The following is a 24,660-nucleotide window of genomic DNA, read 5'->3' on the forward strand; positions in this document are numbered from 1 at the left end:
AGAGCCAAAAACTTTCTCATTGACACCACTAAAGCTACACCTGCCCTACTCACCTCCTCCCTACACTTCTTTATGGTGCTTCTATCCTTACTAACCTTCAGGCAACACGAACATCAACACTCGAGCAATGCTTTAACAAAGTTGCTAAATTTGCAGCAAATACCCCTTTCAGAACCCTCCACTGTATAGCCTTAATTGGTCAGAACTACCCCGTCATCTAACATACACACAGCTTCTTACCAGAAACCATCTGCTTGTCCAGCACTTAATGGCATTCAACACAACTGTGTTCCTAGTTGGACATTAAGCTCCACTGATCAGAAACTCCTTTCTGTTCACAAACAGGTGTGCTGGGCATTGTCTGTATTCATACCATGTTGCCAAGGCCTGAAACTCCTGATCTCAGTCCATCAGGTCAGTACCCTACCTGACATTCTTCACAGCCATTCTCAAAGACTTCCTAGCCAAAAGTTGGCTTTGTTCTTGCTCAGCACCAGGACAGACTATATCCCTAAATGTGAACAAATATCTATTCATATGTTACATCCCTTTATTCTCCCTTCCTTACTTATATCAATTTCTCTCCCCAGCTTTCACCCTAAATATACTTTAAGTCTGCTTTTCTCTCACTTCGGATTGTGACTTCCTGTTTGTCTCTATATTGCTTCTTTATAACGGTAATATTCCTATAAGTCTGCATTTCTCTCACTTCGGATTGTGACTTCCTGTTTGTCTTTATATTGCTTCTCTATAACGGTAATATTCCTATAAGTCTGCTTTTCTCTCACTTCAGATTGTGACTTCCTGTTTGTCTCTATATTGCTTCTTTATAACGGTAATATTCCTATAAGTCTGCTTTTCTCTCACTTCAGATTGTGACTTCCTGTTTGTCTCTATATTGCTTCTTTATAACGGTAATATTCCTATAAGTCTGCTTTTCTCTCACTTCAGATTGCGACTTCCTGTTTGTCTCTATATTGCTTCTTTATAACGGTAATATTCCTGTAAGTCTGCTTTTCTCTCACTTCAGATTGTGACTTCCTGTTTCTCTATATTGCTTCTTTATAACAGTAATATTCTTTAGTAATAGTTTTTGGTGGAATATAAATACATGCCAGTGTAATCCTTATCCCTTGCCAGTAGCCACTTATTACAACAAATCTACCATTATTGTTTTTTTCTGTAACATTTGGAGCCTCTGTATCAACCAGTATTATTATTACTCCCCTTTTCCTTTGTCCCTGATATTCTGATGAATATCCATCCTGAAATCCTTTCTTTATTAAATTCACATGATCATTTCTTTCCAAATGAGTCTCCTACATAATTGCTATTTGCACTCTGAAGTGCTTAATATAATTCAGTGCTCTTTCCTTTCTGTCTATACCTCTAAGCCCATTTACATTCCAATATACTATGGATAGAATCACCATTATGATAAAAAAGTTATTGTTTCCACCTACTGTACATGAAGTGGGGAGGGGGGTTGAATGTGTATTTCCAGCTTTTGTGTTAAATGCACACATTAATGTTTGGCAGATTGATCTTTTATTTGTTTTTCTCATCTCCATTTGAGCCTGTGTCACATTTTCAGGAGTTTTTGCTTTAAAAAACACTAAAAAAAAGTATATTTTCTGAACATACCCATGCCTTATTAACTTAAAGTAAACACACACAACACTGTGTACATTTTCAGCAAATGAAGTTTAACCCTCCAGATAGGAACAGTTACTCCAAATCGACAGCTTCACACACACAGACAAAACCTAATCAAAGACTAAAGTTACCCATGTCACAGCCTATGCTACCACTTGCACCAGTTGCTGTCTGTTCTTTTCTTAGATTTATTCTCCTTTAAAGATGTGAAAAACAGCTTCTATGCTTTCAGAAAACATTAACTTTTAGCCCCAAGAGAAAGTGCACTGACTACATTTAAATAAAACTAAATTATGCAGTGTTCTATTAATTACATTAAAGTACTAGAGGCTGCTGGAGAGGCTGCTGTCTTCTCATTCACTTACCAAAATTTCAAACATTGTTTTTCACTGAAAGACTGCCATTGTACCTTTTACATTTTGCATTTCCCTCTGCAAAGAATGCTGAGAACTGTCAAGATTAATTGATTGCACCTGCAGACAGTTGGTCTCCATGTAAAAGTACTCATCAGTGAGGGGGGAAAACAGCAAACAACTTTGCAGATTCATGAAAGAAACTTTGTAAATTTCACTCAGAACAGAATGTACAGAATTCCTCTGGCCAACTACCTTCATCTACAGACTTCTTGTCTCTCTCAGAGCATTAATTAATGAAAAGAAAAACAAGCTAATATTTTTGCAGATGCAAGAAACTTAGCATTTTTCATGGCTTTCATTATTTATTATGTTTTATAAGTCTTATTTTCTTGTATACATAGATTATAGTTTCAGTCAATGAGATATAGCTTTGATTGTTGATTGTAAGTACATCCCAAGAGAACATGACCAGTAAGTAATTATTGTGGGCATCAGATTCTTTCTGAAGACTGTTATGTTCAATGCCTTTTCTGTTTAGGAGGCAATCATATTTACAGTCTTGGGCACTGTACTGTTTTATACTTTTATTTGTGAAATTGAAATGTTATCCAATAAGAAGTACTGAAATAGCCCCAGTCCGAAGTTATTTTTAGAAAAAACAAATCCCTGAAGAGTATGCTATGCTATAAGATGAATAAGGATGGGATTAGTGAAACCTCTGACACACAACTACAGAGTACATATGGCTGTAGTAACTACCATTTGCTCTTATGTTGATAGTAGCAATCTTTTTGTTCACCCTAGTACAGGTAAAGAATTGATTCAATGTGTATGCTGACTGTTATATTTGTCAGCTGGTGTATTTAGCTAAGTGTGGAGCCTGCAGTTCAGTTTATGTAGGCAACACTGATAGATTATTGAGGGAGCGAGTGCGAGAACATATTTATAGTAGTGGGAAATTTAATGAGAGGAACACTTTAGCCATACGTGTTAACCTGCATGGCTCTACACAATTTTTTTATTTTTATGGTGATACGTGATGATTACAGGATGGGAGATGTCAGCAGTAAAGTGGAATGAGCAGAACTTAGGTGGATGATTGTTACAGTCTGATAAAGGGGATGGGCTCAGTGAAGTGGTTCCTTTGAAACCACATTTGAAGTCACATGATTTAGTTAAGTGAGAGCATTGGATACTTTGTTTCAGGTGTCTGTAATTTGAATGCTTTTAACTTCTGCGTTTTTGTATGATCTGAGGAAGTTTGTTTCAGGTGTCTGTAATTTGAATGCTTTTAACTTCTGCGTTTTTGTATGATCTGAGGAAGTGGATATCTGAACGCAAAAGCACTTGTGTGTTTATTAAAGTTCTATTTATTCTTCAACTTGTGGTGCTCATTTTTCTTCTGTTGCTGCTACTTGTTTTATTGAAGTGCATTGTTATTCCATTACAATTATTTTTAAACCTGTTTGCTTATGTAGATTGATTATAGTTTCAGCCAAGGAGATTTGATTTACAGTGTGGCTTTGTTTCTAAGTACATCCCAAGAGAAAATGACCAGCAAGTAATTATTGTAAACATCAGATGCCTTCTAAAGACTGTCATGTTCAATGCCTTTTCTGTTTAGGAAACAATCATATTTACAGTCATGGATATTGTACTATTTTATGCTTTCATTTGTGAAATTAAAATGTTATCAAATCAGAAGTACTGAAATAGCATTTGACAGATGCTAGTTCTGGGGCGTAAGCTACTACTGAAAGCAGATGACTGTAACCTTACTTCACAAAAGAATCATCTGATCAGCGTTCTTCTTGACAGATGAGGTGCTCAGGGTTCTGCTTTTGAATTTCCCTTGTTCTGAGAAAATCTGAGGGCTTTCAGTCCTGAGCCTGTTCATCATCCACAGTAAATTTCATGTGGTTTTGTTACAGATGACTCTTCTCCCCCAGAATGAAGGCTAAATGCTCTTTTCTGTGGGTCATCATATTTATAAAAAAATCAAGAAGTGCCACCACTTGTTGCTGTTTTTTGTATTCCCAGTTTTCCAGTTTGTTTCTTTCTCCTTGTTCATCTAGCCATTGTGCCAAGGGTTTTCTTAAAGTGCACATCATTAGTCTAGCATACTTCATATGCAAATCTCCACAGCTTTAGATAGAATGCGTAAGATACCCAAGAACTAATTGAACAAAATAATTCACGTGCAGATGATTATTTCCATGCATTGATTACTGGCCCCTAGTGTGAAAGTTACTATTGACAACAAAGAATTTTGATTTCCACCTGATAGATTCCCTTGAGAACCAGTTACGTATTCATTCCCTGACCAGCTCACCTTGAGCTAATTAGATTACTTTTGTTTGATCCTAAATTCACATCAGGAAAAAGAATATGCCTATAAGCATCATTGCTATACCAGTCGCAAACTACAAGGAAAATGTCTACAGATGGCTAGCCGTCCTTCGGCCTTTTACTAGTAAGACATCCCCTCGGGCATATCACCACTGTGTTCTTATGCCACAGGGGGAGTTCTGTTTTGAAGCCCAGAGTTCAAGATTGTTCATCTAGGCTTTGCTAATTTATCAACCATTCCAGTCATCAGTTTTGTTTGTGGTGAATTATAGCAATAACCAATGACTGGGTATGGTATATTGAAGATTTACCCATGGTTGGTGTGGTTATAATTCAAGACGAATAGGTGGGTTAGTTCGTTTATATGCTTTATTATATAGAAACACATCAGGATGGATAGCAGCAACATAAAATATAAATGAACTGATTAACTGACAGACCATTACATACGTGCATGCTTGCTTATATCTCAACAGCTCTCTACAAAATGGCAGTCTGGCTCACAGGTGCTCAGTATTTATACACATGTGCAAGCCCATGGAAAGCTTCTTAAAGCTATGCATAACATAGTGATCTACATCCTCCATCTTTAGTGAATTGCCAACAATGAAATGACATCTGAAAAAGACATGCAGTTAAACAGACACTAGGAAATAAACACAACATTCTTGTTCAAGTTGCCATGTATCTGAAACATGGTCTGGAAATGCGACCTGATCTAGTGATATAGCAATTAGGACTGTGTTTAGCAACAGGGACAGTCATTGGTGAACAGTCTGTTTCAGGAGTCTCCGGACTCTTCTCAGGAACAGGGATATTTGCTGGAATGTCCTCTGGAATTGGAATACTGGATGACTCACTCTGAGTTCTAGAGTCTTTTTCATAGGCAAGATGCTGCAATACAGGCTCAGACACCGGCACTAAATGTTTCCGATTTTGTCTAAATTCTACTCCTTGTTATTCCACAATGTACGATCTCGGCTCTGGACATACACTTTTCACAACTCCAATCCGAACAAAATCTTTGGACGCCTGAATCCTCACAATTTCCTCTTAATGTAATGGACTGAGCGATTTGTTGGACTTATAACAGAACTTCTGGGACATGTGCCTTTTCATAAGTTGAGCTCTCACTGCTTTGTTGTTCTTAGCACAGGGAACCAACAGATTGCTACTGATTGGTAGTGTGGGTCTGGTTTGTCTTGACAGAAGCCTTTGTGCAGGTGAACCAAGATGTTTATCACGAGGAATATTTCTAAGATTCAGAAAAACATCGCTGTTGTCTCATTTCAACTTCTCTAATTGTTTTGCACTTGGAACTGCACGTTCTGCCAAACCATTTGACTGCGGGTACTCAGGGTTACTTGTAACATGAATGAAGTTCCACTCTTCAGCAAATCTCTTGAACTGCTGGCTTGTAAACTGTGTACCATTGTCAGAAATAACTTTGTGTGGACTACCATGGACTGCAAAATGATGCTTCAATTTAGTAATGTCAGTACTGGATGCTAGATTAGGAAGTTGGTCAGTCTCGAACCAATTTGAATAAGAGTCTGCTAACACCAAGTAATTTTGACCATTCCATTCAAAAATGTTTGTAGCTACTGTTAACCAAGGTAGTTCAGGAATCTGGTTTAGCTGAAGTGGTTCTTTCTGTTGATGTGGCTTAGTACTATTACATACAGAACAAGATGCAAGTGCTCTGTCGATATCCTTTGACATAGTAGGCCAAAATAGCCCTCTCACTCTTCTTTTGGTAGAATCAGTTCCTGGGTGGCCACAATGCAAGATGGTAATATACTCTTGTTGCAAGGATTTTGGAACTATCACTTTTGGACCTTTCGTGATGATACCATTGTCAGACAAAATCTCATCTCTGTAAGGAAAATAAGGTTGCCCTTCTACTGCTAAACAAGATTGCTTTAAAGGCCATCCTCGACTGATCAAGTGGATGAGCTTCTGAAGTATTAGATCTGAGGCTGTGTGACTTTTTAGCTCATCAGGATGTGTGGAAGAAAAATTCCTCACTTGCATGACTTCAAAATCAAGGTTCTCATGTTCATGCTGTTCAGTGTTATTTCTGGGCGATCTGGATAAAGTATCAGCAAGATAAAGCAGTTCGCCTTTTGTGTAGACAAGATTGAAATTACACTTTTGCAATTTCAGCATCATGCATTGCAATCTGCCAGGAGCTGCATGCATAGACTTTCTCACAGTAGTGACTAAAGGTGGTGATCTGTTTCGATTTGAATTTGGCGGCCATAAATATGATCATACCAAGGTACAAGTTAAAGCTCTGGATCCACCACCGCGGTTTAATAAGCACTTTAAAAACTTTAATGAGAAAGAATCAAATAGAATAAAATGTAGAGTTACGTCCCTTTGCCCTACGATAAGCTCTTTCAAAATATCTTCATCAGAGCGTTCAAAAACTAGGGACTTGACTGCTATTTAAAGCTATTAGATTACTTGTTTAACAAGAAAGGTCTTGCCTTCTTAAATGTATGGAACTAATGGAGCCTTCTGTTTCTAAGGATTCATGAAATAAACGGGTTCCTATGAATTCACCGACAGTCAGAACATCGATACTCACCTCTTCGACACCAAAGCATTGACTGTTCATAACATCGACATTTCAGGTAAGCGATCTTCCCCCTTGCAGGACCCATGGTAGCACTTGTTTCTCTGTTACGAAGTTAAGGACAACGCTGTCAGGGTAAATTGTAAAGAGTCACGTAAACCTTACGCGTTGTAACAGAGAAACAAGTGCTACCATGGGTCCTGCAAGGGGGAAGATCGCTTACCTGAAATGTCGATGTTATGAACAGTCGATGCTTTGGTGTCGAAGAGGTGAGTGTCGATGTTCTGACTGTCGGTGAATTCATAGGAACCCGAAATAAACACATCTCTTTACTGACCTGTGTTAGGTCTTCTGGCTTTCAGGATCGGTTTGAGTGGAATAATCATGGAACTTCAAACATGTGAACACAATTGCCAAGAGCTCTTTCTCAATCTGTACATACTGCAGCCTGGTTTGGGTTAGAATTCTGGATGCACAGGCTACTGGTCTACCCTCTTGAAGAATGACTGCACCAAGACCAAACTTCGAAGAATCACACGAAAGAGTAACTGGTTTATAAACATCATAGTATCTGAGAGTTGGTGGACTGGCGATTCTCTGTTTCAGGACATCAAATGCTGTCTGGTGTTCTAACCACGACCAGGATACATCTTTGTGTGTCAGCTCTCTGAGCGGTGTTGAAAATTGGCTGAAGTCTGGAATTAACCTCCCAAGATAGTTAACCATACCAAGAAAATGTTGTAAGGCTTGAACATTGTCTGGAGCTGGCATCTCGAGAACTGCTGTTTGCTTGGAAGGATCTGGTTGTAAGCCTGAACTGGTAAACAAATGCAGTTCCGAGGATTCAGGTTAAGATTCACTTCACGTGCTCTTTCCAGAACTTGCTTGAGATGTCTGTCCTGCTCAGCTTCACCATTACCTCTTACTAAAATATCTTATCTATATATACAATAATAGCACATGGATAGCCAGAAAAAAGTTTTTTCCATGGCACACTGGAAGACTCCATTGGCAGAATTTATCCCAAATGGCATTCTGAAAAATTTGTACCTGCCAAAAGGAGTACTGAAAGTGGTTAGCAGTGAGGATTTTTGATCAAGCAAAATTTGCCAAAATGAACTGTTTGCATCCAAAACAGAAAAAAAACCAGTGGCATTTGGCACAAGAGCAGTGACTGCTTTGCCTGTACTTGTTGAATGAAGATGAGGTTTTTTTCAATGCTTTGTTCAAATCTCTTGGATCAATATATATTCTGATGTCATCTGAGCTTTTCTTATGAGCTACTACCAGGGAAGATACTCATTCGATTAGTTCGCCAGCTGGACAAGTCACACCTTGCTGCACCATTTTATCTGGATCAGCCTGTTCTGTATAGCTTCTGGGCTGGTTTGACAACTGGGCTGACTTCAGGGTCTAACTTCATGAAGTACACAACCGGGAATTTATCTAGTTTGTCTTTGAAAAGATCAGCTTAGGTAGAGAAACTAGACTGGGCAAAATTAGAACAGTGGTCTTCTAAGCTTACATGGTGACTTCCTTATTAAATGAAAGCAGTCCCATTTTCAAACTGTCTCTGAGGCCAAATAATGACTGTACCTGCCTTTTGACTATGTAAAATTACAAGTCATAGCTGTTCCCAGCAGAGTAACATGAAAGCGCTACCGAACCTTCAGTTTGAATTTCTTCACCACCATAAGCAATGAGCTTTGCAAACTTTACCAAATCAAGCTGCACATACTCTAACAAATGTTTCTGCTGACATAACATTGCACTTTGAACCTGTGTCAGCTTTGAGCTCTGTGGGTCTTCCATTTATCTGAATATTACAAAATACTTAAATGCCCTTCTATTCATATGCTGCAGTATTCATCACATAAGAGAGTCCACCTCCGGCTGACTCATACGTCCGGCCAGTATCCAAAAGCTTTCATGCAACTGTGAGGTACGTGCTACGCTGCAATACATTATGCGTACATCAGACGTAAAGTGGCATCTGGTATAAAGCAGATGTCAGCACGCACCTACCTCAGAACCTTTCTGCCGCCTGTCTAGTCGCCTGCTTCAGACGTTCGCTTGCCAGATTTGTTGTGTTTGAGTTTCAGATAAGTACCTGTTGTTTTTTTTCTTATTAAAAATTTTGCTGCTGCTTGTTGTTGGGTTCATGTCAGCTAGGAAGGGCAAGTGTCATTGTGGAAGGCAGATTCCACATAAAGATGCCCACAAGCTTTGTCACTTTTGCTTAGGCCTAGACCATGACCACACCAAGTGCCCTATTTGTAAATCCTTTGTCCCTAAGACCCTCAGGAATCAGCTAGCTTCTCCTAAGTTATATTTAGAAAACCAGCGACTCAAACCGTTTAGCACGTGAAATGGATACGACATCAGGCCATTCGGATGAGCCTGTGTCAAAGAAGGCTAAAAAAATCGCATCCTGAACCTTCAGCTGTGCCCTCTCTTCCTGTCATTGCTGCTGAGGCCGGTGTAAGCTCGGAAGCCATGCTGGAGATAGTGGATGTACCTTTGGTGGGTAACACAATCGAGGCCGTGAAGGTGTCCGCTGGCACATCCGCGAGGGAAAGGCAGGCGTCCGATCAGGATGACAAGTGGAAACCCGGGCTCATTATATCCGAAGGCCCTTGTGGCATCACATAGATCACGGTGCATTGCATGAAGATGTACTTTTGGTTATTGTTGAATGTAGGCCAATGTCCAGTCCGTCCACATTCCATCACATGGAAGCCCCTAAAAAGAGAAAGGCAAAGACTAAGACTATGTCTCCTGCTACCCCTCAGCAGGTCCCTGACTGAGAAGCCTTTTTTTTTTTCAGAGTCTGTTGAATGCTTTTATGGCCCTTCGCCAACCCCCTTCTGTTCTTCTGTAGCCCATGTCTCCTACCACATCCTTTAAAAGGACAACTGTGGACACTTCCTCAGAGGAGAAAGATTCTTCTGGAGAGACGTCACTGGCCTTGTCCACTCAGCTGGCCTCTCCCTTAAGGTATGCCTCCCCAGAGGTGGAATCTAATGGTACACATTCCCCTGGTGAGGACATATCCTTTGGAGAGACTATTTTAAGTGGGACTGCTTCCAGGTCTCGGAGATTCAGATGAGGTATTATGAACTCTTGCAGATGGATTCCCCTTCTCCTTCTGCTATCCCTCCAGTCTTGCCTGCCTTTCTGGATGTTTTCTCGGCTGCCTCCAAATGTCCAGACCCTCAGCCTCCTGCCCCCAGGCATCCTGACAAGTTTATAAAGTTCCTGGGGACGCCAAATTCCTGTTCAAGGCTCCTGCTGCAGATCCAGCTACCATTTCTGTCTCCATGGAGAAGGCTTTAAAACTTCTACCATCCACTTCCTTGTTACCTTCTGATAAGGAAAGTAAGGTCATGGAAAGGTTGGGAAAGAAAGTCTGTACTTCGGCTACCTTAGACTTCCATGCAGTAAACTACTAAACCCACATGGCAAAGTACTCCCTTGCCCTTCTGGCAGATGCAGTGAAAAATTTGGCAGATATTCCAGATTCCCAGCAAAATCAGAATTAGCAGCTTTCCTTAATTCTACTGCACAAGTGACGAGGCACTCCAAGTGTAGTTACAGTGCTCCTGATGCCTCTGCTAGGGCAGCTGCGTCTGGGTCTTTTCTGAGAAGATATTCTTGGGTTAGGCTACAGCCTTTGCTGAAGATCTCAAGGCCAAATTGCTGGATGTACCTTTCGATGACAAAACCTTGTTTGGGAGCTCAGCAGCTTAGCTCTTTAAGTCTTTTCAGGAGAAAGGAAAGGAGTTACAAGATCTGAAACATCTTGTTCCCCCTGTCCCACGGTTCCAAAGAAATTATCCAGTACAAACTGCTTTTATTAGGAAACCTTCTCTGTCATCTTCTTCATCTAAGAGTAAGAAGGGACCTAGAAAGCCAGCTTTGCTTCTTCTAACCCTGCCTCTAAACAGTCCTTTCAGTCCCAGCCTAAGCCAGGTAATCTGTGACTGTCAGCCCCTAGGGCCATCCACCCCCGTGTCCCAGTACCTCAGTCAGTTCCTTACTGCTTGGAAGCTGATTACTCAGGATTCCTGGGTACTATTATCAAAACAGAGTATTTTGTGGTTTAGGAAAAATTCCTCTCATTCAGAGAGGAATTTCCCCACCCCCCAAAGACTAGTTAAGTTTCTTTCCTCCGGTCATTATGGACCTGATTTCCCAGGGAACAATCAAAGAAGTTCCAACTTCCCAACAAGGGGAAGAGGTTTTACTCCAGGGTGTTTGTGGCCCCTGGAGACCCATCCTGGACCTTTCCCATTTAAACACTTTTCGTCCCTTCTTTCCGTATGTTGACTCTACCTTCCCTCCTACCCCTAATTCTCCCACAGGGGTTCATGGTGCCTCCAGATATTAAAGATGCCTACCTTCACATTTCCGTCCACCCAATGTTCAGGAAGTTTTTATGTTTTTGTGGCTTCCTGGCATTTTCAGTTTTGTGCTTTGTCTTTCGTCTCTCTATGGCACCAGTGGTCTCCACAAAGTGCTTGGCCCCTGTTACAGCTTTCTACAGAACACAGGGAATTCAAATTGTCCCTTACCTAGACAACCTTCTGATTCAGTCTCAGTCCCCAAACCTTCTTCGAGAAAACCTTTCTTTCACTATTGCCTTTACAGTCTAGGTTTCACTATAAATTTCCAGAAGTCTTCCCTCATCCCTTCACAGGATCACATTTTCCTGGTATGCAGGGTACAAACAGACAAAATGCTAGCCTCTCTTCCAAGAGAGAAGGTTTTGTTCCTGACTCTTCCCCACCAGTCCTTGACTGCCAGGGAGTTCCTTCATCTATTAGAGTACATGGCATCCTCTATCTCCATGATACCCTTCGCAAGATTACACACGAGGAAGTTGCAGTGGTAACTAAGAACAGTGTGGATGCAACACTTACACCCCTTAACGTTTCTGATTCCACTCCTGCCTTGTTTAGAAAGGGAACTAGAATGATGGATCCTCCAGGTAAACAGAAACCCGAGCCTACCACTGCAGCCACCCCTTCCTTCCCAAGAGTTATTCGCAGATGCTTCAGACACAGGTTGGGGTGCAGCTGTCCAAGCCTGGACAGTTAAGAGATGTCTGGTCTCCCAAGCAGGCCAAAGAACATATCAATGTGAAGGAGATGAGGGCTCTGATTCTGGCACTACAAATTTGCAGGAGCAACCTTGCTGCAGCAGTGCTGAGGTGGTTCACAGACAATAATCACAGCCCTTTGGTACATCAACAAGCAGGGGGGAACAAAGTCCTACATTCTATGTAGACTAGCCCTACTGGCTTGGGAATTAGTCTTACAGAGTCAAATCTCCATACAGGCGGTTTATCACCCCTCAGCCCAGAACACAGTGGCAGACTCTTTAAGCAGGTCCACGACCCAATCCCACGAGTGGATGTTGCACAGGATGTGTTTCTGGACCTAATCCATTATTGGGGTATGCCTCAGATAGATCTATTGTTACAGAAGGTCCTACTGAAGATTCAGCAAGATCAACCAAAAATCTTGCTGGTGACTCCCTTTTGGCCAAGGTAGCACTGGTTCCCCCTTCTCCAGCACCTAGCCAGGGGCAGCAGTCACCACAGGTTACCCCACAGGATGGATTTGCTCACACAGGACAAGGGAACCCTAGTACATCCACATTTGTCAACTCTGAATCTGACATTGTGGGTAATTGGGTTTTAATCCTTTGCAGACACCTTGTTTTCTGAGGACGTGCTTAAAGTTCTGCAGGAAGCCAGAAAACCTGCAACTAGGAAATCCTACATTTCCAGATGGAAAAGGTTTTCCATCTAGTGTCATAAAAAGGACCTGCAACCGCTGTCAGTTGATGTCCTGGTGGTTTTGTCCTATCTGTCTGTATTGATGAAGGCTGAGTTGTCCTATTCTTCGGTGAAGGCTCACCTTTCAGCCATCTCTGCTTGTCAGCCTATGACTCGACCTTTGGCCTCTAGGTTAGAGGTAAAACTATTCCTTAAAGGCATCCTACATATCGGACCTCCAAGGAAACCAATACCCCCTCCTTGGGATCTCCATTTTGTGCTAAAAAAAGCTTACACTGGCAAACTTTGAACCAGCAAGCTCCTCTTCCCTGCAACATTGTACTTGGAAAACTGTCTTGTTATTGGCAATTACCTCTGCTAGAAGGGTTTCAGAGTTAAAGGCCCTATTGTCTATTCCCCCCTTCACGGTCTTCCATAGAGATGGTGTTTCCCTGCATACAAACCCTACCTTTATGCCTAAAGTGGTGAATATGTTATCTTTAAATCAGTCCATTAATTTCCTACCTTTTTTCCTTCACCTCAGTGTTCCAGTGAGAGAATCTTGCACACCTTAGATGTGCACAGGCAACTCAGATACTACCTTGACAAGACCAAGCATTTTCGCAAATCAGACTGCCTTGTTTGTCTTATCACCCAAGAGCTCTGGGTAAGTCAGTTTCCAAGCAAACTATTTCCAACTGGATTTGTAAAGCCATTTCCTTTTGTTATTTGTGAATTGGAAAGGCACTTTCTTCCCCCATTGAGGGCTCACTCCACCAGAGCAGTGTCTTCCTCAGGGGCATTTTTTTAGAGGTTTGGACATGGCAGCTACTTGGTCCTCTGTCCATACTTTCACAAAACACTACAAGCTTGACACCATCTCCAAGTCCAGAGCTGGGTTTGCAAGAGCAATCCTACATGGATTTATTGAGAAAGCATTGGCTGTTCCTCCTCCCAACCTGTCCTAAGCTTTAGCTTTGGCATTCTCCCTAATGTGATGAATACTGCAGCATATGAATAGAAGGAAATAGAATGGCTGTGTAAAATCTTACCATACCCATAGATGCCCTTTTCTTCTATATGCTGCAGTATTACGTTCCCACGCTGCCTTCCCCCTGATGCTTGCCTAGTTTCCTCTTGATATGCTTCCTAACCAGAATCTCAGGCCGATGCTGGGTATCATACAGTTCTGAGGTAGATGCGTGCTGATGTTTCTTTATGGCTGCCGTAAGCGTAATGTGTTGCGATGTAGCATGTACCTCGCAGTAGCATGAAGGCTTTTGAATACTGGCTGGACATACAAGTCAGATGGAGGCGGTGATGAATACTGCAGCATATAGAAGAGGACATTTATGATTATGGTAAAATTTTACACAACTATTCTTTCTTTGCCCATAAATCTACTGCATTGGCTAATTAAGCACAGACACACCATCAACATAAAAAGTAGGTTCACAGCTTTCTAATTGATCGATTTGTCTCCTTGAATGTTCTCTTTTAATCAAAGAATGAGCCTCTTTTGATTTACAAAATCTTTGGAAATGATTCCACTTTTTACATCTGTGGCATTGCTGACCAAAAGCTAAGCACTTTTCACTTTTATACATGATTGCCACCACAATTACGACAGTTGACTATGAGGCTAGGTGAGGGCACATGCTTTGGGTTTGCTGATTCACCCTTGTGCTCCACTGAGACTGAGTGCTCTGCAGTTTTCTAGAAAGCTACAGGTTTTACAGGATTGACAGTTGCTGCCATGTGCTTGGGCCTGTTTCTTTAACCACATGCTGCATACTGTCAACATTAGCACTAGAAGATACTGGAAGCATGAATTTCTCATTTGTAAGCATATTTGTGTGCTTTTCTGTGAGCTCATATATCTGACAAATCTCAGTGGCCTTATTCATAATTAAATCACTGTCACGAAGCAAAATCTTTCTCACAGCATCATCTTTAATACCGCACATAAGGCTGTATTTTATCAACTCATGCCTTAAATCACTAATTCTGCACGTTTTAGCTCTGTTTCTCAAGTCTGTTATATATGCTGCAAAAGCTTCCCCATGCTTTTGATCCCTTGTGTAAAGTAAATGCCTTTCCATCGTAATATTCATTTGGGGGTTACATATTTCTCTAAATTTACATTTTAAGCACTTCCCTTGATTCAGCTGGTACCACTATTTGTTGGTTTCCCCCTCCCCTGCAAACACAGCAGGTGTATAGGCAAAGGAACACACTCTTTCTGTGGTCTGTGACCCAGCTAAATTAAGCAGAATAAATGCCTTTGTATATGGATCTTTAAAATGCAGCCTGTATGAAAACATCGTACTCTTACTCAAAGTCTCTCCAGTTCTCTCCAATATTATCAAATACAAGTGGAGCCAGTTTTCTAAATCCTTCAGCCATGCCAACAAAGTTTGCTTAAACCCACTGCAAATATGGCCCTTGTAATTGTATATGAACATTCACACACACCAGATATTTATAACAACATTCAAATGCACAATAAACTCTTCAAAATACTGAACTTTGTGAAATATGCTTTGAAATGGCAGTATTTTGTGAAGTAACTGTACTGTAGTACTACACAAACTTGCGAACACTTTGTATACTTCGGATATCTTGAGTAGCTCTAATTCGAAAAAGCACAGTGAAAAAAGTGGTTTTATTTTATACATGTTATGCAATTCAGACATTGTTTCAAACATTTTCATTAGTTTTTCGAATATTTTTATCAATGTGTCACAATTTTGGACATTTTGTTTAACTAGAAATTCATTTTGAGCATTCTGAGTGTTTGTTTTATATTCTTTGAGTAAGAAGTCATTTAAGCAAGTTTTAGTACCTGGAATTCATTTCTGACCTGTTTTGCAAGTTGTACATGCAATAGGGATGATCCATTCCTCTATATTTGTCCAACATTAACTGAGTTCCTCTTGGTCTTTATTCTGGATCCCATTTTGACACCATGTCACTCATCCTACATTATGATTCAAGACGAACAGGTGGGGTAGTTCATTTATATGTTTTGTTATATAGAAACACATCCGGATGGATAGCACCAACATAAAATATAAACAAACTGACTGACAGACCATTACATACATGCTTATATCTCAACAGCTCTCTACAAAATGGCAGTCTGGCTTGTATGTGCTCCATATTTATACACATGTGCAAGCCCATGGAAAGCTTCTTAAACATATACATACATACTGATCTACACCTGAGTGATTAAACAAAGGCAACCATGGGTAAATCTTCAATATATCACACCCAGGAGTTGGTTATTGCTATTATACAATGACAGTATTTCAGAAATAAATTACTTACTTTTCTTAAATAATGTTTTTCCATAATGGTGCAGTGGTGTTCTTCTGTGTTTCTGTATCCTTTTTTGAAGTCCCGCGCACGTGTATGGGACTTACATTCTCATGGTTACACAGTACATCAGTGCTTTAGATAGCAAGCAGCGAAGATGGGAAGGTCTCCATTGCTTCTTTTACATTTTTAAGTATCGACAGTGTATAGGTAGGAGAAATGGAGAGGAGATGAGAACATCTCCGTTGCTTTTTAAGTTTTAAATCTGAACAGTTTAGAGGTGCGAGAAAGGACAGAGATGCAAGGTATTCAGGTACATTTGTTTTGCATAACATACCTGATTTTCTTTGTATTTTCTGTCCCCCCATACGTACCTTTTGACCTCTTAGCTCAAGAAAATAAGAAAGCTCCATAGCATATATTTATAGAAGAGAATCCTGTTTACTGGACTTTTTTCTATTGGTGTATGCTAGATTTACAATGGGCACACTGGTTGTGCTGACCAATTAATGTGCACTTTTTTCATGTAAATCACCTGTCGTTGTGTAATTAAGCAGTAACCCATGCCTGGATGTGGGTAATGCTGGATTTACCCACGGTTGGTGTGGTTTGGTCAAACAAAGACAACTGTGGGTAAATCCAGCATTACCCACACCCAGAAGTGGGTTATTGCTATTATACAATGACATTATTTAAGAAAAAAATACTTTTCTTAAATAATGTCCTTGTATAACGGCGCCGTACTGTCCTTCTGCCGCTGGACAGCTCTGCTTTGCCATTGCTGATGTACTGCGCATGCGTTTGGAACTTGCGTTCCCACGCATGCCCGGTACATGAGTGCTCGGGAAAGTACGCAACGGTGAAAAGAAGATCTCCGTTGCTACGCTTTTTTTTTTTTTTTGAACCCTTAAAGTTAAAGAATATATCAACAGAAAAAAGTCTGGGCGAACAGACCTTTTTCCATTGTATATTCTCACTGGGCACGCTGGTTGGGCTGGCCAATCAGCGTGCTCATTTTACGATGTTACCGGCCAATCATCGTATAATAAGCAGTAATCCACAACTTTGTGTAGGTATGTCCCGGTTTACCCATGGTTGGTGTGGTTTGACCACAAGGGCGAAGCCAGAATGATTAAACAAAGCCAACCATGGATAGATCCTGATACACCCACAAACAGGAATGGATTATTGCAATTGCACAATCTCATAATTTAAGAAAGAAATTGCTTACTTTTCTTAAGTAATGTATTTGCATAAGGGCACTTCAGTCGTCTTCTGCAGTGTCTTCCATATACTGATGTACCACGCACGCGTATGGGACTTGTGTTCCCACTGTTGCCCAGTTCATCAGTGCAGGAGAAGAGATGGAGCAAACAGAATCTCCATTGCTTTGTTTTTATAAATTTAAAAAGTAAAAATATACAAGGGACAGCTACATGTAAGGAAAATCCGGTAAGTTTGTGGTTAGTTTTGCAGAATGTACCTGAGTTTTTTTATATTTTGCTCTGTTCTTCAGCATATGCCAGTAGAAAGTCAGGCTGCTCAGTGGTACTTCAGTGGCCAGACTTTTTTCTGAAAGTGATGCTCGATTTACAACAGGCACACTCTAGTCGGGCTGGTCAATCAGTGTGCTCGTTTTTGAATAGTAATGAGCATTTATTGGATAATACAGAATATTTTGTCTTTCTTACATTTATTAATTGCTTTACATAATTTTTGTGAATGATTTTTAGAAATACCATCCTTTATATTCTTATATACCCACTTGCATGTAGGTATAGGTATGAATGCATATTTACCTACATTTATATATGTTTGTGTGGACAAAAGAAAATATTAACATGGTATTACAGCAATCAAGTGCCTTCAAGACTAGTAGGTTATAAATTTGTCATTGAGTGTACAAACCTTTGAAAACTACTTAAACAAATCCTTGTGGATGCAGATTCCTCCTAAAGATCTCCATGATCATTTTTCTGTTTAGGGAAGGATGGTGGTACTGATAGCTGTGAATATTATGTCCATCGTATGTCTCAACCTGCAAACATTTAAAATCTGCACAAACCCTTTTCAAAAGTAGAATCGTCGTGTAAAAAAATCTGGACAGCTGTTGCATGAAATTTGCATATAACCTTGTTGTGTTGGATTGTGAAATAATCCTTTAAAAAGAGAGTGACAAAATGATACAGAAATATAAGCATATTGTGAGATGGTAATACTACAGAAAGAGTTTGGCAGCATTAATACAGCAACTGCTGTTAACTCTTCACTTTCAGGTAATAACATCAACCGTCCAGGTTATGAAAATGCTTTTGTCCACCAGCACCAAAGTCACAAAACTTTTAACTATTTTATTTTTTAATATAGACTTTCACAGACGTTAAAGTAAAATTAAAAAATTTACAATGTTTAAATTGTGGTAATAACTGTCATCAAAATACAAAACACCATTAAAAACTCTGAACTGTCCAGATTTTTGCAGAATGTCCAGATTTTTCCTTCATATTTTTAGTCTGCACTTCATAAAATTTGTGATTCTCTGGCAAATCAGTGAAGACTGAATTCACTAAATAATGACAGTCGTTTAACTTTCAGACTTCATATCGTTCAGAAAATGCATGTCAACACTAAACCTTTTATTTTAGCACCTTTTTAAGTTTATGCTATCAAAATTTTTGTGTGTCTGTGCGCATTTCCATTCTGATAAATAGGTCTCTCTCCGAACATTGTGTACCTAAAATCTGGAAAATCTCCTGTGTTAGGGGGCTCCTCACTGAACTTTCCAACTATAGACCAATATCCATACTTTCTCCGCCCTCTAAAATACTAGAAAAAGGGTCTATTTCAGTTCATCGAAATGTCTGAAGTTCGAACACCATATGTTTGAACTTCAAACCACAAACTGCACAAACATCGAAGTCTTAGAACAGCGATTTTTTTCCCAGGGAAAAAAATCGCTGTTCCAAGAAACACACACGCAACACAAACACACAAAAACAACATCAATCCACACACACACACTCAAAAGCCTACATCTAACCCTACACTAAACTGTACATACACTACTACCTATACACTTACCTTAACCCAAACCCTAACCCTAAGGTCCGTCACTATCGCACACTCACCCGACCCGCGCCCTAATCCTAACTCAGCTATCCTGCCCTAACCCTAAAGTCTTTCACTATCGTGCACCCACCTCACCCGCGCACTAACTGTAACTCACCTAACCCTAACATCCACACAATCGCACACTTACCTGAACCCGACCCGTACCTTCCCACCACAGTCCTGATACTTGTGAAGCCACAGAAACAGCCCACCGAATTCTTTCCCTGGGAAAGAATTCGGTGTTCCGCGGCATCGAGATTACCAGTATTCGAACTTTACAGTTCGAACATCTGGTATTCGATATTCAGCTGTTTAGACTGACTGATATAAACCCCTAGAAAAATGCATCCATGCTCAACTAATGCAACACCAACAAATCAATAAACACCTTGTCAACAATCAGCATGGATTTCAGACAGGAAATAGTGTCACAACTGACCTCAAGTTCACCAAAACTGTCAACCAGCTGCAAAACAACGTTCAAATGGTATCCTCCATATTTCTAGACATGTCAAAGGCATTTGACAGTGTCCCATGAGCAGCTAATTCAAGAAGTGGCATCCCTTGACATATCATCCAATACTCTTTCCTGGTTCCAAAACTATCTTTCTGACCACCACCAATCAGTTAAATGGCACGCTGAATTCTCCTCACTACTCCCCTTAACAGTAGGTGTCCCAGAAGGCTCCATACTGGGCGCCTTACTCTTCTCAGTCCTCAGCAATAATGTGCATACAGCAACTAACCAGGCTACTATTATACAGTATGCAGACGACTCTGCTCTACTGCAACTACAAGAAATTACCCAGAAATTCCTCTCTGCTATTGACTCTTTCCTAGATAAATACCAGCTCATTCTAAATCCCAATAAAACCAAGATCTGAAGTAGTTTACTTCATTTGGTCTTCAACCTGTGGGTTACGGATCTGAGCCGGCAACTTTTACTAGCATCAGCTCCGAGCTCCAAACTCCTCCCCTTACCCATAATACACCTCCACTGCCTTCCATCCCCAGATCTCGTTTGCCACGAATTGCTTCAGCGTCGTGTCTCTAGAGCTCCAACTAGTCAGTGAGTTAAAACCTTCGTGATTAACTAAATTTCTTCTGTTTTTTGTCAGTGTTCATATAGGTCCCCTTTCTCCTCCCCTCGCTTGGTGCATCAAGTTTTAGTGTTTTAGGTTAGAGTAGTTTGTAGCTTCCCCACCCCATTCATTGTTTTCTGTATATGAGTGTGGTGAGTGGGGGTGTGTGTGTGTGTGTGTGTGTGTGCGTGTTAGAAAGAAACTACCTGTTTTTTTTTTTGTTTTTTTTTTTTTTATTAAGGTTATCTTTCTGCTAAATAGTATGGCTGAAAAGCTTGTTTTCAAGCGCTGCACAGTGTGTGGCCATAAGTTATCCCCTGCTGATGGCCACACTCTGTGTGTTTTGTGCTTGGGCGTAGCCCATCTAAGTGTGGACTGCAACATATGTGCGGGCTTCAACCCCCGTGCCATAAAGACAGAAAGGACAAGTTGGCCCTCAAAGGCCTTCTTCCTCCTTCAGACTCTGTTTCCTCATCTCTAGCTTCGATCACAGCGGCTGCTGTGGCCGCCTCTCCCTCCTCTCTTCCTCTGGGTTCTCCTCCCTCCCATGCTGGTACTCAATCTCCTGTACCAAAGCCTGTGGTAGCGGAGCAGAAAAGAAGTAGAGAGAGGGTCGAAAATGAGGGAAAAGAGAAAGGGGCCTCAGGACCTCACTTTTCCGATTAAGACACCACGGATCTGTGACTCCCCTCAGCTCCAATCTCCGAGGTTCTCCCCGAGCCGGAGGAGACACGTCCAGCTTCTCAGGCCTCTGTGTTCCTACCTGCCAGGTCAGAGTCCGTGGCCTCATCGCAGTCCACCCACTCGTTGTCTGATATGGATCTGGATAAAATGATGAGGTGATTTATCTGTATGCAGATCCAGATGGGGGTCTTGACAGCCCCCCCTTCCTCAGGAGGGAGGAGCTCGCTTCCCTTTTTTCAACCTATATCTCCTTCTCCAATACGATCTTTGGCTTCGGAGTACTCTGAGCCGAGGTTGGCTTTGGTCAGGGGTTCGGCGCCGATGGTACCTGCTCCCTTGACGCCGACAGCTGCTTGGAGCGTTTCGGATCTGACCAGCTCAGATCCAAGCCTCTCTCAGAGCTGGAGCTTTGGTGTTGGATCTGAGGGAGTGGAACCTTTTTCATCGGCTTCAACTTTGTCGGGCCAGGTTCCCTCGCTCGGAGCTCCGTCCACCTCGGGCCCAGCTCCAATTCTCTCGGACCCGGGGAGACCGGCCTCCTTATTGGTTTCTCAGGTCGTTCACTCTACTTCGGCATTCAACATGGTAGAAAGGGTTCTTTCCATCGAATCAAGACCTCTGACTGCCCCCTCGGACTCCTCCCAGACCCCCTCAGCTCTGTCTACAGTCCCCATCGTTTTACCAGAGGGACAGCCCGTGCTCGAAGAGCCCCTGACGGTTCCCCCCGAGGAACAGGTGGCTTGCCAGCTCCCCCCCCCCAGAGATCTCCACCGGAGAGGTACCTCGCAAGCATACGTGCAAGAAGAGGCACTTGGACTCCCCTGAGTCCCTTACTGAGGACACAGACTTAGATGATGGAGAGGGTTCCCCCTAGGTCACCTCCCGAGGATGTCTCCTTTGGAGACATCATGGAGATCCCGCACCAACAGGAAGGTTGGTCAGCCCCCAAACCTTCTTCTGATGAGTCTGTGTTCCTGGAGGCTTTCGGCATGGGGCCATCTACTTCCTGGGTGACCCCTCCCATGGATCCTTTGGTGGATCTGGTCACCTCGCGGGCATGGAAGGAATTGGACACCATGGAACCTATCCCAAAAAGACCTGACAAGATCCTAAGCCCCCCCCCCCCCATAGACAGGCCAGCTTGGAATAAGAGTTCCCTCATAGACGCCATGGTGGTAGCAGCAGCTACTAAGAAGGAACTTGCTCAAGAGATTTCCTCGGTCCACCCTCCTGACCTGAGTCGCGGATGATGGACCGCCTAGGGAAGCGAGTGTACGCTTCAGCTACCTTTTCGATTAGGGCGCTGAACTACTTGACCCATGTCACCAGACTCCAGCGCAACCTGGTAATGGAGCTGGAGGAGTCCCCCCCCCCCCCCAAGTCCATGTCTCAGGAGGACAAGGCTTCATTCTCCGCGAGGATGGCCACTTTAAAAGCAGTAACTTACACGTCCATGCAACTCCTCTCATATGCTACGGAAGGAGCAGCTGGGTCCGGCGTGTCCATGAGGCGTAACTCCTGGCCCAGGTTATGTCAGTTTTCTGAACCCTTCAAGGCATCTTTTGCTAATGCCCCTTATGACGGCTCTACACTCTTTGGTAAGACCGTCAAGGAGACACTAGTCCAGAGTGAGAAGGACGGGAAGACACTGTCTGCCGTCTGGATCCGCTACTCTAACCCTCAAAGGTTCTTTCCTGGAACCAGAGAGGGCAAAAGAAGATGTGGTTCTGGAAATCACAGTATTCCCGGGACACTCGGGGCTCTTCTTCCCCCAGAGGCAGAGAGGGACAGAATGGACGCCAGCCCAGAGGCAGAGGGGATATCTGAGGAACTTTGGGTCTCGAGATCCTTTCTCGGACAGACCCGGGCAGCAACCCTGAGGAGTTGCCCGACTGCTCTACTCTGGAGGCAGTCAGGGGACGATTGTCCTTGCACCTAGCGGCATGAGACTCCATAACAGTGGACCGCTGGGTGCTTCAAATCATATCCAGAGGTTACTCTGTCCCCTTTGTGGGTTCCCCCAAATCTGAATGGACAGTCAAAGAAAGCCAGCGAGCTTCAGCAAAATTCAAATCATAAAGATTTTATTGTGTAACCATGTAGGAATGAAAATCACCCTACACACATCAAACCGGTTTCGGCTCCCAGGAGCCTTCTTCAGTGATATACAAAAAATGCAGTAAAGAATCAAAGTATCAAAATACAGTCATTTAAATACCAATAGGCTATACATATTAGCCAATCACAGCATCACATAAATAATCATTATTACAATTGATCATTGAGGCCAGGTGGAAACAAGGCCCCAAGTTTTATGATCCATTTCCTCTCCTTGGAACTTAACAATTCAAGCCAGTGTTGTTTATTCAAACATCTACCCCTGATACAATCTATTGTAACAAATTTGAAAGATGCTGAGGCATGTTTAAGACAGTGTTTGTATAATGCATTGTTAATGCGTTTGTTTTTAATGTCACTCAAATGCTCACAAATTCTAAGCCGGAAAGGCCTGGAGGTCTTCCCGACATAGAAAGCAGAGCAATTGCAGGTCACCAAATAGATGACCCACTCAGTGTTACAGTTGCCCCAAAAATTAATATCAAACACAACAGACGTGTTTTTACTACTAAATTCCTTAGTGCGTAAAATACGAACACAAAAGGAACAATGTCCACAAGGCATGCATCCAACAATAGGTTTGCCCATAATCGACAATTGAGTGGGGGTAGAAAAATCAGAACCAACTCTTTTATAATGACTGAATTTAGAACCCATAGTCTGTCCCCTTTTAAATGAAAAAGAACATCTATCAGGAAGCAAAAGATTAAGTTTATAATCAGCTTTCAGAACATTCCAGTGTCTATGTATGATGTTTTTAAAACCCTGTGTGTTGCTTCCATATGTGGTCACCAAACGCAGGGGTTGTGGCCTGGTATTGTTTTCCTTCTCTTTATACAATAACAAATCATCCCTGTCGATATTAGACACAGATCTTTTGGCTAAATGAACTGTACCTGGGCGATACCCCCTCCTGATAAATCTATTTGTCAAATCCTCCTGGGCATCAAAAAAGGATTGCTGGCTAGAACAGATTCTCCTGGCTCTAAGAAATTGTGATTTGGGTATATTCTGGATGACATGTTGTGGGTGGAAGCTGGTGGCATGTAACAATGAATTAAATTCTGGGAATTTCCTGAACATCCTGGTTGATAGGGTATTATCCTTATTTCTATTGATTTCTACATCAAGAAATACTATCCTATTCCTATGATGAATCAACTTAAATTCTATCCCCCATATATTATCATTAAGATATCCAAGAAACTCCAAAAGATACCCTTCATCAGCCTTCCACACCAACCAACAGTCATCCAGATAACGACGCCAGATGTCCGTCTCACACATATAAATGTTATGGCTGTGGTCATAGATAACAATTTCTTCAACATATGCCATAAAAAGATCTGCATATATGGGTGCAAAAGATGCACCCATAGCAGTCCCCTTGGTTTGCCAATAACAATAATTCTGAAAGTAGAAAACGTTACTGGATAAAACATACTCAGTAAGGCATATGAGAAATGTATTAAATCCAGGTTGATATAACCCTGACCTAGCCAGCCAATAATCCAACGCTTGTAAGCCTGCCCAGTGTGGAATGTTCGTATAGAGAGAAGTAATGTCCAAAGTGCATAAAAGCCAATGTGGTTCCAGTTGACAGTTATTAATAATATCCAG

The 24,660-nt window shown here is 41.7% G+C and overlaps 1 protein-coding gene across 4 annotated transcripts in view; it reads left to right on the top strand.

The window, feature by feature from the left end:
• Positions 1–24,660, top strand: part of ZBTB14 (zinc finger and BTB domain containing 14) — a 1,083,711-nt gene that overhangs the window by 845,867 nt on the left and 213,184 nt on the right. The gene's annotated exons all lie outside the window — the stretch shown is intronic.

The sequence above is a fragment of the Protopterus annectens genome, chromosome 3.part1, assembly GCF_019279795.1.
Source record: "Protopterus annectens isolate FY-2018-M chromosome 3.part1, PAN1.0, whole genome shotgun sequence".
In the NCBI taxonomy this organism is placed as follows: domain Eukaryota; kingdom Metazoa; phylum Chordata; order Ceratodontiformes; family Protopteridae; genus Protopterus; species Protopterus annectens.